Genomic DNA, 17392 nt, shown 5'->3' with positions numbered 1-17392 from the left:
TTTCCTATTCGGTTTTGAATTCATGGCAACGCTAATGTGCTGGGACAAGGGAGACTGGGTAGCTATTTTGGCCCCCTTGTTGACCAGGGAGAACCTAAAGGTCATGTGAAATCTTCCTCCCAAAAGGCTTGATGATTATGACTTAAGCAACAGGCCAAGAGGTGTCAGTTTTGGCAGTGGGAAATTGATCTGAATCACCCTATACTGGGACAGGCCCAGGACGTAGTAGACCTGATTCAAAGATGATTTCATGGAGATACCTCCGAGCACATTGTGGAAAAGCTTGCTATTGACACATTCTTATCAGGGATAAATAAAGACCTCTGTGATGAGATGCTCTGGAACAATGTCCACTCACTGCAAGAGCTGGCCAGCCGACTGGAGACAGCCAAGCCACCTGGAAACAGAGGAGCTATCATAACTTGGCACCGACTTCAACCCCGACTTTGATCTCATTCCAGCCCAATGGCCAATCACGAAAGCTATGGATCTCAGCCTCTGCATCCGACTCATCCTCGCCTCTCCTCAGAGCAAGTCTGTTGCCACCCCTGCTTCAGTTTCTCCTGCTCAAGCCCAGGCTCCTAGAGTTGCTGACGCCATTGCTAGGGCACACGATCCGATGACACAGGTAGAAGGCGCTATTGTAGGAACCCCACTTCTGGTACCACGTAACACATGAGTTACTGTCTTGAACGCGAAAGAAGTCACAGAGTCCAAAGGCTTCAAGAAAATCAACTTTATTCCACTTAAAACAGGAACAGTCAGGGTAATTATTCAAACAGAAGCTACAACTTCAATACACACAAATAACAAGCACTGACAGGGCCAGGTCAGTGGCCGAGTAAGGATGTTGTTCACATCAACCATCAGGCAACAGCCTTGTTCACGTTAAGGCAAGTCTCAGTGGCACCACGAACTTGCAGTTGCCTTGGCTATAGACAAGCAATCCTCAACAGATACATGAACGTCCTTTCGATGTACAGCACAGTTCAGGAGGGTCTCAAAGGATTTCCACAATCTCACAAAATCTATTTTCAATGTATATAATTTTCTATATGGAGTATCCTTTATCTTCCTATGTCTGCCTGTTTTTATTCCTTTCACAACTGAAAGATATGCATGTCATTTGAATTTTTCAACTCTGAATTAACTCTGAAATGGCATGTCATCTAGGGTCTTGGCTTGTGCTGAATGCTGCTGGGATCAGCTACACCTTACCTTCAACTGAATTGAACAGGTTGGAAAAATGGAAGGGTAGATGTTCTATCTTGTCATGAAGAATGAGATGGGTGCAAAGTGAATATAGTGTAGACATTGATTCTACTGACCAACATATAAAAGTTATTTTATTATTATTGTTTAACTTTATAAATCACATCTATTAATATTAAGGTTCAATAGGACTGCTGCATACTTAAAAGTATTCAAGACATCAGAGATTGTGTGTATACCTCCATTTTGAATTTTCCACCCACTCTTGAGGTATTAATCTTTGGTCAATTAACTACATTTTATTTTACATACCTGGAATCACAGCTTCAGAGAAGTAAAACTGATCTTATACAAGGTCCACACTCCAGTTCCTTCACAAGTGCAACAGTCTTGTCCAGTAAATAACAGGGACCGGTCCTTCAGTTTCTCCCAGTTACATACGGAATTGTCCAGGCTTCAGGAGCAAAATCCAGATGATCAAAAACATACCATGAACAACTATAAAATCCACTTAAATTGGTAGCAGAACAAGATCTGGAAATATTTGCTTGAAGAAGGTGCCAGCCAAGACTTAAACATAAAATGCTACAATCATTTACACATTGCACATGTCTAATTCATTTAGTCCACTCTTTTCCGTCTCTTGTGCTGTTACGCTGGCTTCACTGGAGTAATGTTGTTTCAACAGTCAGATTTACAGGTCACAGCAGACCTCCAAGTAGACTATAAGGTGACCCCTCCCTCTTGTCTTTGTCTTTGTATCCTGTTTGTGGATGTTTACTGTACCAGTTTATTACTAGGCATCTTTATAATAAAAATAATGCTGGCAAAACAGCAACTGATCGGGTTTCAGAAGTCATGCAATATGTTGGCAATTGCCAATAGGAAAAATACATTTGCTGTCTTAAAAAGAAGGGTCAAGATATTTTTATTTTATATAGCATCTTCCAAATTCATGTGGTAGTGGAACTGAACAGAATGTACTGTATATATTCCATCTCTGATCCTGCCACATTTTATATAGAGTCTGCAAGTTTTTAATCTGTTTTTTTGGGCTTTCATGCTTTCTCCCACATGTCACATTCATTACATCACATTAGATCAATTAGTGACCTAAAGTTAGCAGATACGAGTGAGTGTGTGGGTATGTGAGATTGTGCTCCATGATGGCTCCCACGACTTTTTAAATAAAATGCAGGCTTTCTACAATTATTTGGAACTGTAAATTATTTTGAAAAAGTATGCCAGAAGTCACTCCAGACAGGGGGCCAGTCTATTGCAGGACCAACTTATAAACCAAAACCCAAACTTACAAAGGGTGAATTTGGAACTTCTAATAATTTTACAACCATTTACTGGACATCTTAATCCAATTTTATGCTCGAGACAAGTCCTCTGCCATCACTGGGTCCAAAGCAATATTTAATAATTCTGGAGTTTTTAATGTGTAGATTCCAGGCTTGTAGTTGTTTTGTAATTTCATTTTCATTTTGAACTTGTGATTACATTTTAATGTCATTTTAATTATATGTTGCACCTCCATTATGAATTTAGTTTTGGCTCATGAGTGGTATGATTTTGTGTGTTTCTGAACGGAATTCAGCTGTACTACCTGCTGCTACAGTGAGGCAGATGACACATGATGCCATCAGGTGTCCGCTATTTAAGATGGTAGCAGGTATTAGCAGCACCCAACTTTCTGGAATACATATTTAAATCTTTTGTATGTTTAGCTAACAGGAAGTCTTTTTAGAGAGTCAGGACTTTGCTGGGAAATCAACTTATAACAGTCCAGGTTTTGACCTTAGTCCATTTTGATCAGAGATGACTGCTCTAAGATTACAAGGGAAGCTCTGCCTCCTCTAAAATATCAGAAAAAAAAACCCAAAAACTGAAATTGTACAAGACAACTAAGGTAAGGGGGCCTACAGACTGACAGCTAACATACATCTATCTGCTAACTCACATACCTAGTTTAGGGTTACATGGAGTCAGTGGGTCTCTATCCAGGATGGGCCATGTGTCCCCCAAATACCACATTCACACTCACTCTAATCTGTCCAAAACAGAGCTGTGAATTAACTGGGAGGAAAACTGGGGCACCTGTAGATATGAAAAGGAAGAAGTGCCCAGACCAGGATCTGAACCTAGGACATAGGAGATGTGAGATAGCAGTGTGACCACATTGATATGATGCCCCTCTTGTTAGCTGACAACATATAAGAAATACAAAGAAACAGCAAGTAGAAATGACTGTAGTCATTCCTACTGTATCCTCATTATCCTTCGATGTGTGTCTGTTTTAAATGTACAAAGAATAAAGTATACAGTATGTCTAAACTGCACAAGTGAACATTTTGTGCTAATGAAGCAAGCTGTATGTCAAGAGAAGTATAATTCTTTGACCAAGAAGTAGCTTTTCATATCTTTAAGAAGACTTTATTTACTTAGCAGATCATAATTTATATGACAAGCATACAGCACAAATGATGTCATAATGCTACGTTCATGCAAAGCCACCTACTTATAAATGAAGGCTGATGCAGGGACTGCAGTTTATTTTCAATTTTGATTATAATCTGTGTGGGTTTTCTCTGAGTAGCTGTAAGATTATCAGAGGTCTCTAAATTTGGCTAGTGTAAGTGTCTGCATTGGTGTGGCCTGAGCACTTTAGCTTTGCAATTGAAGCTACCAAGATAAGCACTGCCTTCTCAAAATGAAGAGAAAGCAAGTTTGATTTTGGTTGATGGAGCAAACTAAAGATAGCATCTGCATATATGTGTATATATCTGTATGTATGAGAGGGGGCACTGTCACTACCACTATCATCTACTTCTTCCTTCCCAGCTCCAAGAAAATGCCCAATGAGTGCTACTTACTCTGCTCCTTCCCAACTGAGTCATATAAAGTTGAACATTCCCAGAAGGAGGTGTATCAATTTGGTACAAGACAGAGCTCCTCTAAGCCAGACCTGCTCAACTCAGCAACAATCATGAGATAAAAGAAGGATATTGCCTGTGCTTTATTATTTTGTATTTTTGGACCTGATCTTTATTCATACCTGACTACAATAATATTGAAAATAATATGAAATTTGGGAGAATGTTGTGTCTTTAGCAGTAGGCATCTGCTAGGAAAGCCAATATTTAGGGGTAACCCCCACCACAACAGAAAAACTAAATTCCCAAAATCTCAAGAATGCCTTGATTGAAATTTGGTGACATTGTATAATAACAAAATTAGACAATTTATGCTCATTTTATTTGTTGATCTTTTTTATGTAATAATGCTCTAGCGAGTAGGGCATTCTAACACACCATGTCTCCGGTTTCGCCACAGCACTGACAGAAATTGCACAGAGAAATGGGTTGTGCTGGTTTATACAAATGGAGACCATCTATAGAAGAAAAGAAAAGGAGCAAAGTAAAAATAGCAAAGAAGATGCATTTAGCAAGTTTTTGCAGGCATTGTGGTTGTGAGTATAGTCAATCTTATGCAACAGATCCAATAAGATAGGTATTTAATATTTGTTATCCCCCATCAGCTTCATCTTATATGCAACCTTATGGAAATGCCAAATGGGGACTACAACTCCCATCAGCCAGTGCACTGCTGCAGACAATTTTATCAGTGCTCACAATGCTTTATCTTCAACTACTTTGCAATAGCAATTTCATTGTCTTACTGGATTACAGTGTTTCTTAGAGCAGTGTTTCTCAGTCTCTGTAGCCTTGTGACCCAGTTTTACCTTTTTAAGTTCCTCGGTGACCCACAGACAGCACTTGAAGAGCGGGTAGGGTATTTTGCCCTTTGTGAATCGAGCATGATTATACAGTACTAGCAGTCCCCTGCGACTCTGCACACATAGTAGTGAATCAGGACAAACTTTAAAAATCAATAAAAAGACAAACAAAAATGTAATAATTTGTATTGATAAGAATTTATATTGATAGCTTTCTTATCTGAGGGCCTCTTGATATACAATATTTTTGGTTTTGCTATTATGGAAAATAAGAAATTATTTTATTCATCTATTAGCATAAATTGATATGAAAACTTATAAGCATTAACAGTGCATGTAATAATACAAGTCAGGCATACCAAGCAAATGGTTAAATAAAGGAACATGCCATATTTCTTTTTTAGCTGTAGTCACCAATATCTTATCAGCTTGAGAGACAAGGAAGGAAGAGAAGGATAGATGGAAAAGTCCAAGAATGGATGAGGGGGAGCACCTGCAAACTTAAGGCCGACTTAAAAATATGTGAAGCAAAAAAAGTGAAGTTGAATAGCAAAATATGGGAGAAGGTTTCCATGAAAACTTTGAAGCCAGCTGCAGAAGGGTGTCAGGAGATAATGATGGTTCCCATGAAAACTTGGGAAGCCAGCTGCAGAAGCAATATATAAGGAACAATGAATGAGCTGTCTTGAGCGAGGTCCGCATGATAAGAAATAATTATATAAACTGTGATTTTTGGTTTGTTCAGGGCTCAGCTCAGTTTGGCTTAATTGGGTTAAGTCCGTGTTATTGCAATAAATCTAATTACTCTGTTTGCCTATCCTTTGACTCCTTTAGCCTTCATTTAAAGTGAGAATCTACAGCGTATTTTTCGCTTCCACACTATCAGGGGTGAGAATGTAGCTGTGATCTGTTTGTCGAAAATGTAAAAAGTTGGCAAGGTATCTCCGGCAAAGCGGAAGTTAGGTATGCTCCAACATCAAACATTGCCACTGTATGTGATCATGTTCAGCTCTGATGGAAGAGTGTCCCCCGCGTAGGGAGAACAGCATATGGCCGTGATATCTCTGTCAATGAGCAGGTACAGTTTAAAACAGACAGCTGTGATCTCTCTCTCAAAAATGTCAAACTTTACTCTTTTAACAATCTCAAGATAATAATGTCTGGTGAACAAACAGGTATGGCTAGCTAACCGGAGGTAAGATACGCTCCAACACATGACAAGGGGTAGAACGACTGGAACAGAGGTTGGTGCATGAGTGAGGATAGCCTACTCCTGAGGCCCCGTGTCCCCCTCCCCTCAGCCCGTAGCCTGTCTCTCGGATTTGCGCAAATAAATCTGTGCAGCACCCAAACTATAATACAGTACTTAGCATAATGAGAGAAGTCGCAAAATGTTCAAGCAAATTATAGAAAAAAACCCAATCTAAATCCGTTAAGTAGTTCTCTCCTGAAAAGCAGACAGACAGACATTGGATTTTATACATATAGAGAATAGTAGGGGAAGAGAGTCCCCTTGGTGAAACAAGCACAGATAAAAACTGGGAGAAATATCACACAGCATTGTGGATTGCTTTGGCAGACTGGGGGTGTGCCACATGTGACAATAAATATGAGATAAACTCATTGGGCTACATTTTATTATCAGTGTGTAGCATTGCATTTTTCGAATTAACCAACAGAGCTAAGCCAGGATTTAAGCAAGATTTTTTTCTACAGCTGATGGAGATACTGGTTTCAGAATGTGGTAAGAAGAAAATAAGACGGTGCTTTTGATCGAGTAAAAGAAATTAGTAACTTTTGATTTTTCAGTTGTTAGACATTTTTTCAAATTCACTGTACACTAGCACAGTACTAATTTTAGACTTTGATGCTAATTGAGACTAGTTTTTAGCTTTGAATTAATTAATTTTAAACTACCTTTGTAACATTAACAGACAGAGTAGCACAGTGGTAGCACTGCTGCCTTGCACTAAGGAGACCGGGTTTAGGCAATGACATGACATTAACAAATACAGCTTTAATGTGGAATTCTGCTGCAACAACACCAAAGACTGTATGTAGTATAGAGTCTAACACATATGATTAACCAATGTCGCAATAAATGAAGCCAATTGACTTAGAAAATTATAATACAACTAGTAATTTATATATAGAAAATACAAAGTTGACTGACTGACTCACACAAAAACAAAAATTAAAAAACTGCAAATATTGCATACGGAAAAGTACATAGTTACATTGCAGTTCTAACATATAACCAATAGCACTCTAACTAAGGCCTGTGTAAAGCTGGATAACACAGCTAGAACCAAAAGATATGTTAAAACCTCAATAATGAAAACACGAAAATGACAAGAAGTAAAAAACATTTAAATATAGACTATTTTTAAATATTCTCAGCATATTTTTGATGAGATGAAATATTAATATTTGGTGTTCACAAATTTACTGGAACACAGCCATGGTGTGACACAGGATCTGTCTGTTATGATAATGAGATACCATTTCACAGAATGGTAGTCCTCCTTACTCAGGAGGGTTATCTGGATCCACAATAAGTGTAAACTGCCTTGTCATGTTCTAAATATCTACCTCTCCACTTATTTCAAACTCATTTGAATTAATTTAGAGTTTGGAATTTTAGGGGCTGATCCCCAGGGCACCATGAGAATGTTATGCAAAATAAAAACAAAAACAAAAACAAAATGATAGGAAAGTTTCTGAAATTTGCTAATTCAGTAAAAACATAGACGTTTTGGTAGAGATATTTACCCCCAATATGCAACAAACTGGGAGAAAAAAAATAAAAATCCTTAGCCAGAATTAAACCTAAGTCTTGTCTTGAATATACAGATGCCTGCTTCCAACTGTTAACAAGAACGTCTTTTTTTCCTATGGGTTTAGTGGAAAAACTGCTATATTTTGAATTGCAGCATTTCTTTGGTCTGGCATCACTTTTGTACTTTTTATTTAAATTGCTCTACTGACTCTTTTTGCCACACTGGAATGTTGAACAGAGATGAAACAATATTTATTCAAATATGAGAAGACAGTAATTAAAACATCAGTACACAACAAAAAATGGTGTGATCCTAGACAAAAAAAACAAGTGACATAACCATTCCAGCTGTGTGATGTAGTTTGCTTCTCTTGTTCAGACATGCTTAAAAGAGGCCAGCATGTCTACTACTATTAATGTTCTGGAACAGCTCATGTCACAGAAATTATAAAAGCCACAGAGTCCAGAACACAACTGACTTACAGAGTTTAAGAACTTAGCGGGACTCACTCATTTACACATCATTCTTATAACAGGGACCTGCTCTTTTATTACTAATCTCTCAGGTTTACACTTCCAGGTTGGAGAAGGGATAATAGAAAATGTGTAAAACAGTGAGGATTACTGATGTCTGAATAGAATTCTGTTTGAAAGTAACCTCTGTCCTATTACACACCTTCAGGATCCTTGCAATCTGCTTGTATGCTCCAGGAATCAAATAAGCATATTCAATGAAATAATTTAAATCAAATAAAGACATTAAAATGTTTCACACTATTACTTCTGTTTGTGCTTCTCTGCAGTGTTGGTAAAGTAAGAGCATCACTCTGAGCCAAATGATTGGACAAAAAGTATAGTTGTTTAATCTACACAATCAATACTCGGAAAACAAGATGTGGTGTATTGACATGTTAAATAAGTGCAGCATAATGACATAACCCATCAAATCACCATGTGACTGGCACCAGGCATAGCAACTGAAACAACTTGACCACAGCCATAGAAAGAGAATAATATAAAATAGGAAGCAAAAACACCCAAAATTTCATGATGATTTGATGTTCAAGATAAACATTTTTGACTTTTCCTACATTTCCACCAAGCACCAATCCATAAACAAATCCCATAATTTGTACAGCTTCTACAAAATTTTTACGTATCCATGTTCTGACATATAATATTCAATTCAATTCAATATTCAATTTAATGGATTTTCCAATGCATTTAGGGTAGTTTGTTATTTCAAAACCCATAAAAACGTCTAAAATATTATCTGTTCTAAAACGTAGAATCACCAGACCAACAAGTTAAGATGGTATATCAATGTAAAATAGGTTGGAGATGAACAAAAACTGAGATTTAGAACACCTACAAAGGTTTTCAGAAATAGGTCCAAAATGATCCAAAAGGCACAGCACTGAATCAATATCTGAAGACAATGTAAGGGAGGCTATAGATTATGAAAATGCAATTCATAGTTAATCCAGCTATATTTCTGTGTGCAATCATGCATTCCTTTGTCTATAATTAAAAGGTAAAATAAGACTATGGCTATGCACCGTAAATAATGAAATTAATTTTTAATTGTAATACAGATGACTAACTTGCACATTGACTGCCTATCCAGTAGAAACCCATGTAGATACTCAAGCCTCAGTTTCGTTACCTATTTTCCAACAATCCCGTACATCTCAAGTCAAATTCAAATGTACTCTTTATGATAGGCAGAATTTTTTTCTAAAATCTGCAGCACAAACTAAAAAACACATGAAAGGTTCTGCTAATCAATAAAATGAAACCTGTCTTCAAATATGTAGAAAAAATTCAGAATCAGACAACCAAGATGATTACATATGCAATCAAGAAAATCCAGGGATAGTACTTGTACAGGGTGGTCCAGATCTAATTATGCAGATCTAGATCGTCTGGATGACTTTGATTTATATGGGAACGATTCCAGTTCGGCACGAAGACGATTCTTCATGTCGTGAGTTCACACACTTCTCGATGGTCCGGGATTTTTCGGGTGATTTTCTATGTAATAAACTTAATAAGTTATAGGGTAATGAAAATGGCATAATTAGATCTGTACCACCCTATATTTATACCTACAAATCTATGTGTGCATTTAATGAATATGGTTAGCCAAAGTTTGTTCCAGCAGGATCCGAAGTCTGAAACCAGCTCTAGTCTATACACCAATACTCTTCCTCTTCCTCTGCACAGCTACTGGATCTCATATCCGGAACAATAAAGATTTGCCAATCTAACTGCATATCTTTAGATTGAAGAACAACACAAACATCCCTGAGCAGAACTCCATTAGGATGGGGGGAAACATGCATATTCTTATATCAGACAATCCCACCACAAATCAAAGCAAACCTAAATGCTGTGAGATAACACCATGCTTCCCAGAATTGCCAACAGTATTAAAATATAAACTTCTTTTGTACTGATAACTTTGTAGGGCAATTTGGGACAATGCATCACAGAAAAGCATTTGTACCTAATCCAACTGCTCTTTCCGAAATGTTGCATGTACAAAAAAAAAAAAAACAAAACAAAAAAACAAGTAGTAATTAAAATACATCTTGCTATATGAAGGATGGTCATTGAAAATGTACAACTTTAGAAGAACTGGTATTGGTGCTGCTGCTAGGCTCAGCTTTGTCTGCTCCTTTTAGTCTGAGTTGAGCTGTGTCATATGAAAAGTGGTACCAGCAGAGACTAAACAAGGTAGGCTACCAAACTTTTATCTAGGCAGAGTTCCATATATGTCAGTGCTGTCCACTGACTGCCTGTAACACACATTGGAGCTGTTAGGCTGCTTATAAAGCCACAAAGTGTCGAGTTTGGGATCCAGTCATTTAAGATAATACATTGTGAAGGACAGCCGGGTCCCATGCCCGGCAGTGATGCCCCTGCTGCTTATGTTCTGGGGGAGCCACCAGGGGCAGTCCAGTACCTCCCCCGGGATGCTTGGTGGCAGCCTCCATGGCTGACGGTGATTCCCCAACCACCCGCAGGGCTCCATGGGAGGTGGAGTCCTCAACAGCCTGGTTGGGGGCTCAGATGGCCGATAGGGGGAGCTGCATGGACTCAGCATCCTGGCTGGACGAATCTTCAGCCCCACCCGGAGGTGCAATTAGCACCAGGTGGTCAAGCACCAGGAAAACTTCTGGGTGGGTTATAAAAAGGTCCAGCCACCACCACTCGGGGAGCCAGGGTCGGGAGGAGGAGGACTACGCTTGTGGAGGAGTGGTGGTAAAGAAAAAGAAGTGTGTTGTGCTTTAGTGTTTGTGCTTTGGGACTGTGTATTGCCTGTGGGTCACGGAGAAGACGTGCGCCCACGGGTGAAGAAGAAATAAAGTCCTTGTGTTTTTATACGTGCCTCCATGTCTTTCTGTGTCGAGTCAGGCACCTATATAGCGCCTTTGTTACAACATTAAATAGCATTCTATATTTTCTTACAAAACTGAGTTTTGCTTCTGAGAGAAAGAAATGTAATCTATTCTGAAACTGTTGAGATTTATTTCAATGACCAAGTATGTTGAATATTAAAATTATTACAGTAACTACAAGTCAAACACACCTTTGAAGAAAAGCCCTCAATCACCAATGTCAATGATAATTGATATATTGAATAAAATGTTCTAAACTTAAACTCAATGAACAGCCTATAAAACATATCCCATCCTTATAAAACAGTGATTCCAAACCTTTTCTATGCCCTCCACCCCTAAAAACTGTTTGATTTATGTTCATACCCCCTACAAAAGTAATATAACATTTGAAGATGGAGGAGTCAAATTTCAATTTTTGACCCACGTACAATACTGCGAGTGAAAGAATTGAAGTAATAAAAATAAGCTTTAAATGTGCATAAAATGCATAAACGTGCATAAACATAAATTGAACAATTTACCTTATAAATCTCAGTAATCTTGTAAATATGTCCCTTGTGAAGCTTAGACACTTGACTGACGATCTGGGCGTTGAGGATCCCACGACGAATCAAGTGCTGCAAGGAAATGACACGCAATCAACAATTCAGGGGTTTGGGAATTGGAGACCCACGTGAAGCAACCAGTGCCAGCATGCAACAGTTGACAAGCTTTGTGCCCTGATAACTCCTACACTGCAGTTCAAAAACAGTTGAACAACACCTTTAAAACTGCCATGTTACTGCCAGCAGGTGATGCATCCTACTCATGATGTCTCCTTTCTCTGTCTTAAAAAAATGTCAATCAAAGCCCAAAATTTGTGACATTTCACAATCAGTACTAGACCTCACTCTTCACTATGGATCATTGCAAGGTCCAAATTCCATTCTCTAAAAAAGTTATTCAGTTTTACCAACGATCCACCTGCAGAAAAGAACCTACAAGAACATGCATATCTGTGGCTCATTCACAGGTGACAACTGCGCACGCGATGCTGGATTCGTTTCATATCATAAAACAGGTTAGGAGCACTAACAGAATGACCTACAAATTATGTCAGACTGCAAGACACCAACTGCACCACAGTAAAGTCAGATAACACACTTCACTCAATTTTGAAAAATCATGACAAAGTCTTTCTCTGTGTCACACAACCTGAAATGCTATCTTGCAGGGTGGGAACCCTTGTCGTAAAAAGTAAAACTTCAACTAAAATACCAAGTTTCATTGTACTGCATCTGTTTCTAATCATTTATTTAACTCATTATCTTTATCGAATTGTTATTTACATATTGCTTTTTTTCTCAGTAGATTCCATCACAATTCAAGATGGGTTGGCTACATTCTATCAATCAACTCCGACCTCCTCAAAGACATGAGACTGGCCATGAGCCAAACAAAGCCAGGGTTAAGACTCCAGAATTAAAGAAACCAAGCAGCATGTAGAGCAGAATGAATGAAATACAAATAAATCGACAAGGAAGACATTAAAATAACACACATGGGACTAGTGAACCAGACCAAAAATAATAATACTAAGAGATAATGGAATGTGGGAAACAATTATGATGGGCTGAACTTAACAATAAATACAGTGGCAATCCAACTGTGGAATTTTGTTTTTCAAATAATCCAGTTTTGGCTGCTCTCTTAGGTAAAATTAACAGAAACATTGAAAAACATTAGTTTATGTGCCAGTTTCTTGTATAGTGATTGATTTATACTGAGCAATAGCAGTGCCAAAGCAAAACAATTAAAAAAACAAAGTTTTGATTGTCCTTCCATATTCAATGATGACTTGACAGAAAAAAATGTATCTGTACCCTTTTATTATTTGTTCCTTTTAAATTCACCATATATTTTCCAATAAAAGTAATTATTTGCTAATTTGTAATATACTTTTTTCACTTTGTAATGGGAGGTCCATTAAGGAATGGTAAAACAATGGAATGGTAGGGAAGCTGCTCCCACACAGAAGAAGCCTAACCTTAAAAGGAACTACAGTGAGCATTCCTGAACTTGAGAATGATTCCCAGAATATTGAATTCAGTTCAGTTTATTTCAAACTAATCACACTTCCATCTATGAGCCAGGTAGGGGTATAATATTTACAAATAGAGTATAAAAATTCAAACAGAAAATGTAACGTTTGATCATGTACTGTACACTAGACAAAATGAGCAAAAATATACAAACAGGTATATATATATATATATATATTGTCACACACGCGCGCATGGGAGGCAGCTAAAGGGCTCGAGTGAAGGCAGTTCTGAGCCATGCCGGGATGTGGCAGAGTGCACTAACTCTCTTTCTCACTTCCCTGTAGACCTAACCCGGGAGGTTCCACCTGTCTCTCTGGACGTCACTTCTGGGACCGAGCCAATGGAGACAGACCTTGCCAGCTCCCGCCCCCCTGATGTCACATCCGGGACTAATCCAATGAAAGATGAACACGTGCCCAATCCTTATGACCTCACTTCCTGCCTCCCTCTTTAAAAGCCTTCCCTTTTCCCTTCTCTGACAGTCTTGTTTTGGACTCTGTTGTAAGCACTTCAGTGCTGTATTTGGAAAAAGAAAACGACTTTGCAGCCAGGATACCAAATTACATGGGTGGCTGCCCCAAACCTTTTCTGTCTTTGTCCCGTTTTGTGACAGTGGCGTAGTCGGCAGGATGGAGAAGTCCCAGAAGAGAAGGAGACAGGACCTGCAAAACACCCAGGTGGGAGCGTACCGGGGCCGAGTATTCAGGCGGGGAGGGTGCCCCGGTACGCGTGCTCCCAGCACGCAGAACTAGGCCATCTAGAGAGGCCAGGGAGTGTGCGGGTGGGGCTCACCGAAGTGGGCTGCCCTGGGGGGAGACAAGAGGGACTCAGTATGCTCTCTTGGGGAGAGTGCCTGCCCCCAGTGAAACCACAGCCCCATTTACCACCAGGGGTGCCCCAGACTGGCAGGTGAGTGAAATAACAAAGTGGAGGTTGGACCCTGAGAGGCCGACCAGTAAACAAGCCTGGTCCTTATGGGCAAAGTATGGCAGTGGCTACGGCCCTTGGAAAACAAGCCCTACCAGGTCATTGAGCAGGTAGCTTGCTATCTGCTCCTGAAAGCACTTCCCCAGGGCTTCACCCAGCCGGTCTGGGGCGCAGTTCTGAACATGTCAGGGCTCATAGAGCTTCTGGAAACACAGAGGCGGCCTCACACTCTGGGAGAGCAGAACCGTCCTTCTGCAAACTCAGCCGGGGTACGTCCCAAGACCTAGCCCCTCCCTGTACAGCCCGGAGCTTGTATCGGTGTCCGCGGCGCGCGGGCACGCAAAACCGCTTGGAGGCGAGGAGGAATGCAGGTGGAGGGGGAGGAGGGCTTGGTGTGCTCTGACAAACCCGTTGACGGTCCCGCATACAGACGTGGTGATCGTTAACGGGTTTAAAACTTCGCTCTGCTCGATTCCGGCAGCAACATTTCCATTGTTGCCCGCCGCTTTGTGCTACGCGACAATGGCTAAAGTTCAAGACCAGTATAACCTGTGTCCACGGGGAAACCCGCTGGTACAGGACCGCCGCTTGTGTCATTAGCTACGGAGGGTCAGTCCAGAAAGTAACCGTGGCAATCCTTCCTGATCCTCCACACCCGGTGATACTAGGGGGGACTGGTCTGAAATAAAAGCGTGAGACACATACCACTCCGGGGTTAAGTTGGGCCTCGTTATGGGCGGAGATGAACCGTCTCAAGCTGCCTCCACGCCGTGTAATCAGCCGGCAGAGAGGAAGCAGCCGTCCTGGCTGACGTGGCAACTCCCGGCCGTCGCAGGCTGACCGTCATCCCGCGCCGGCGGAGCGGGAGGAAACCACGCCCATTGAGGTCGGCGCTGACCCTCTCTCCGTGTTGCGGTTTCAATTTAAAAGACGCCGGCTTCTTTCAAAGGGAGCAATGGAATGACGACTCCCTGAAGTTTGTAAAAAATGCAGTGGTCCTTGTCAATGGCCAGCGCACTAGTCAGTCGATGCCACAGGGCCCCTACTTTGTGCTAGATAATGACCTCCTTTACCGTGTAGCAATGCATGACGGGCAGGAGGCGAGGCTGCTGCTAGTGCCGCACCTTCCGGCGGCAGGTCTGCGAGCTAGCACCGCCCACCTCCTAGGTGGCCACCTGGGCACCGAAAAAACTCTGGAGCGGATCAAGCTCCGGTTTTACTGGCCAGGAATTAATGAGGAGGTTCGTCGCTTTTGCGCTTCCTGCCCGGAGTGTCAACTGCGACAGATTCCTAGGAGGGACCGTGCTCCTCTTGTTCCTATTCCATTGATTGACGTTCCCTTCCACAGAATCGGGTCGACCTGGTGGGACCTCTAGAGCCCTCAGCCGAGGACACAAGTACATTTTAGTCCTCGTGGATTATGCTACGATACCCGAAGCTGTTCCGTTGCGCTCAGCTACCTCTAAAGCCATCGCACGGGAATTACTAGGGGTATTGGCGTGGGGATCCCCAAAGAAGTCTTGACAGACCAGGGGACCCCTTCACCTCGGAGCGTTCAAGGAGACTGCCAGATTACTGAAAATAAAGCATTTAAAACCTCGTGTATCATCCTCAAACCGACGGATTAGTAGAGAGGTTTAATCAAACTCTCAAGCAAATGCTGCGTAAGGTGGTCAGCGAGGATGGAAGGAACTGGGATCAGCTCCTCCCCCTCGTCCTTTTTGCCTATCGGGAAGTCCCACAAGCCTCCACGGGGTTCTCCCCCTTTGAACTACTGTATGGGCGACAACCTCGGGGCATATTGGATATTTTGAAAGAAGGCTGGGAAGAAGAGGCTCTTCCCTCCACTAACATACTGGAGTATATCGGCGCAGTTCTGGATAGATTTGGAAAGATTGGCCTGTCCTTAAAAGTCACATGGAGGAGGCTCAAGCAGCACAGGCCGGTACTACAACCGCTGCACGTCTCTTGGGAGTTCCACCCGGAGATCGGGTCATGGTCCTAGTGCCTACCTCCCACTCTAAGTTGCTTGCCCACTGGCAGGGCCCCCTAAGTTAAGGAGAGGAAGGGACTGGTCGACTATTTGGTGAGTCAACCCAATCGCCGGCCAAAGGAGCGGTTTATCATGTGAACCTGCTGAAACCGTGGAAGGACAGGGACCCGATCCCTCCTCCGGCCAGCCCGCTCACTCTTCGCTCACACACACGACCTTAACTTTGGCACAGACTTGAGACCCAGGCAGCGGCAGGAGCTGGAAACAGTTATCCGGACCGTTCGAGAGGTAGTCAGTGAACACCCCGGAAGGACCTCTCTGATTGAGCACAACATTGTGACAGAGCCCGGGGTTGTTGTCCGAGAACGCCCGTACCGTCTTCCCGAGGCAAAAAAGGCTGAAGTGGAGCTTGAGATCAAGCGCATGCTGGAACTAGGTGTAATTGAGGAAAGTTATAGTCCCTGGTCCAGCCCCATTGTGCTCGTCGGTAAGCCTGACGGGAGTTGGAGGTTCTGCAATGACTTCCGTCGGCTTAACCAAGTCTCCCAATTTGATGCCTATCCAATGCCACGCGTGGGCGACCTCCTCGAGAGGCTTGGACAGGCTCAATACCTGACCACACTTGACATGACAAAGGGTACTGGCAGGTTCCTTTAACGGACTCCGAAGGAAAAACGCGTTTAGTACCCCTAGCGGACACTGGCAGTATCGTGTCCTTCCATTTGGGTTACACGGGGCTCCAGCAACCTTTCAGCGTCTGGTGGACAAAGTGCTTCGGCCTCATAACTCATACAGTGCTGCCTACCTAGATGACGTGGTCATCTATTCCAGCACATGGAAGGAACACCTACAGCATGTCCAAGCGGTATTACGGACACTTGGTGAGGCGGGCTCGGATTAATCCCAAGAAATGTTTCTTTGGATTAAGCGAGGCCAAATATTTAGGCTACCTGGTGGGTCGGGGTACCGTAAGGCCACAGTGCTCCAAAATTGATGCCATTCTGAAATGGCCCCGTCCGCGAACCAAGCGGCAGGTCCAAGCCTTTCTCGGGTTAGCCGGGTACTACCGCCGGTTTGTACCCGGTTTTGAGAAGCGCTTGACTGATTTAACAAAGAAGAGGGCCCGAACATTGTGGTATGGACTGCAAAACAGACTGCATTTGGTGACTTGAAGAAGGCCCTTACGTCCGCACCTATTTTGATGGCACCTAACTTTTCTTTGCCTTTCATCCTCCAGACGGACGCTTC

The 17392-nt window shown here is 41.8% G+C and overlaps 1 protein-coding gene across 9 annotated transcripts in view; it reads right to left on the bottom strand.

Annotated features, from left to right (window-relative positions):
• Positions 1-17392, bottom strand: part of slc7a2 (solute carrier family 7 member 2) — a 324691-nt gene that overhangs the window by 86505 nt on the left and 220794 nt on the right. For 6 of the 9 annotated variants that reach the window (XM_039750935.1, XM_039750942.1, XM_039750932.1 and 3 more), the window contains one exon: positions 11662-11757. The exons of 2 other annotated variants lie outside the window; for them this stretch is intronic. The gene's annotated coding sequence lies outside the window, so the exon portion shown is untranslated. Of the gene's footprint in view, positions 1-1524; positions 1603-11661; positions 11758-17392 lie in introns of those variants that run through there. One more of the 9 variants, XM_039750941.1, reaches the window with a different exon arrangement.

This window comes from Polypterus senegalus, chromosome 4, assembly GCF_016835505.1.
Source record: "Polypterus senegalus isolate Bchr_013 chromosome 4, ASM1683550v1, whole genome shotgun sequence".
Classification (NCBI taxonomy): domain Eukaryota; kingdom Metazoa; phylum Chordata; class Cladistia; order Polypteriformes; family Polypteridae; genus Polypterus; species Polypterus senegalus.
The sequence above is the reverse complement of the archived record's forward strand: the minus strand, read 5'-3'. Positions and strand labels throughout refer to the sequence as shown.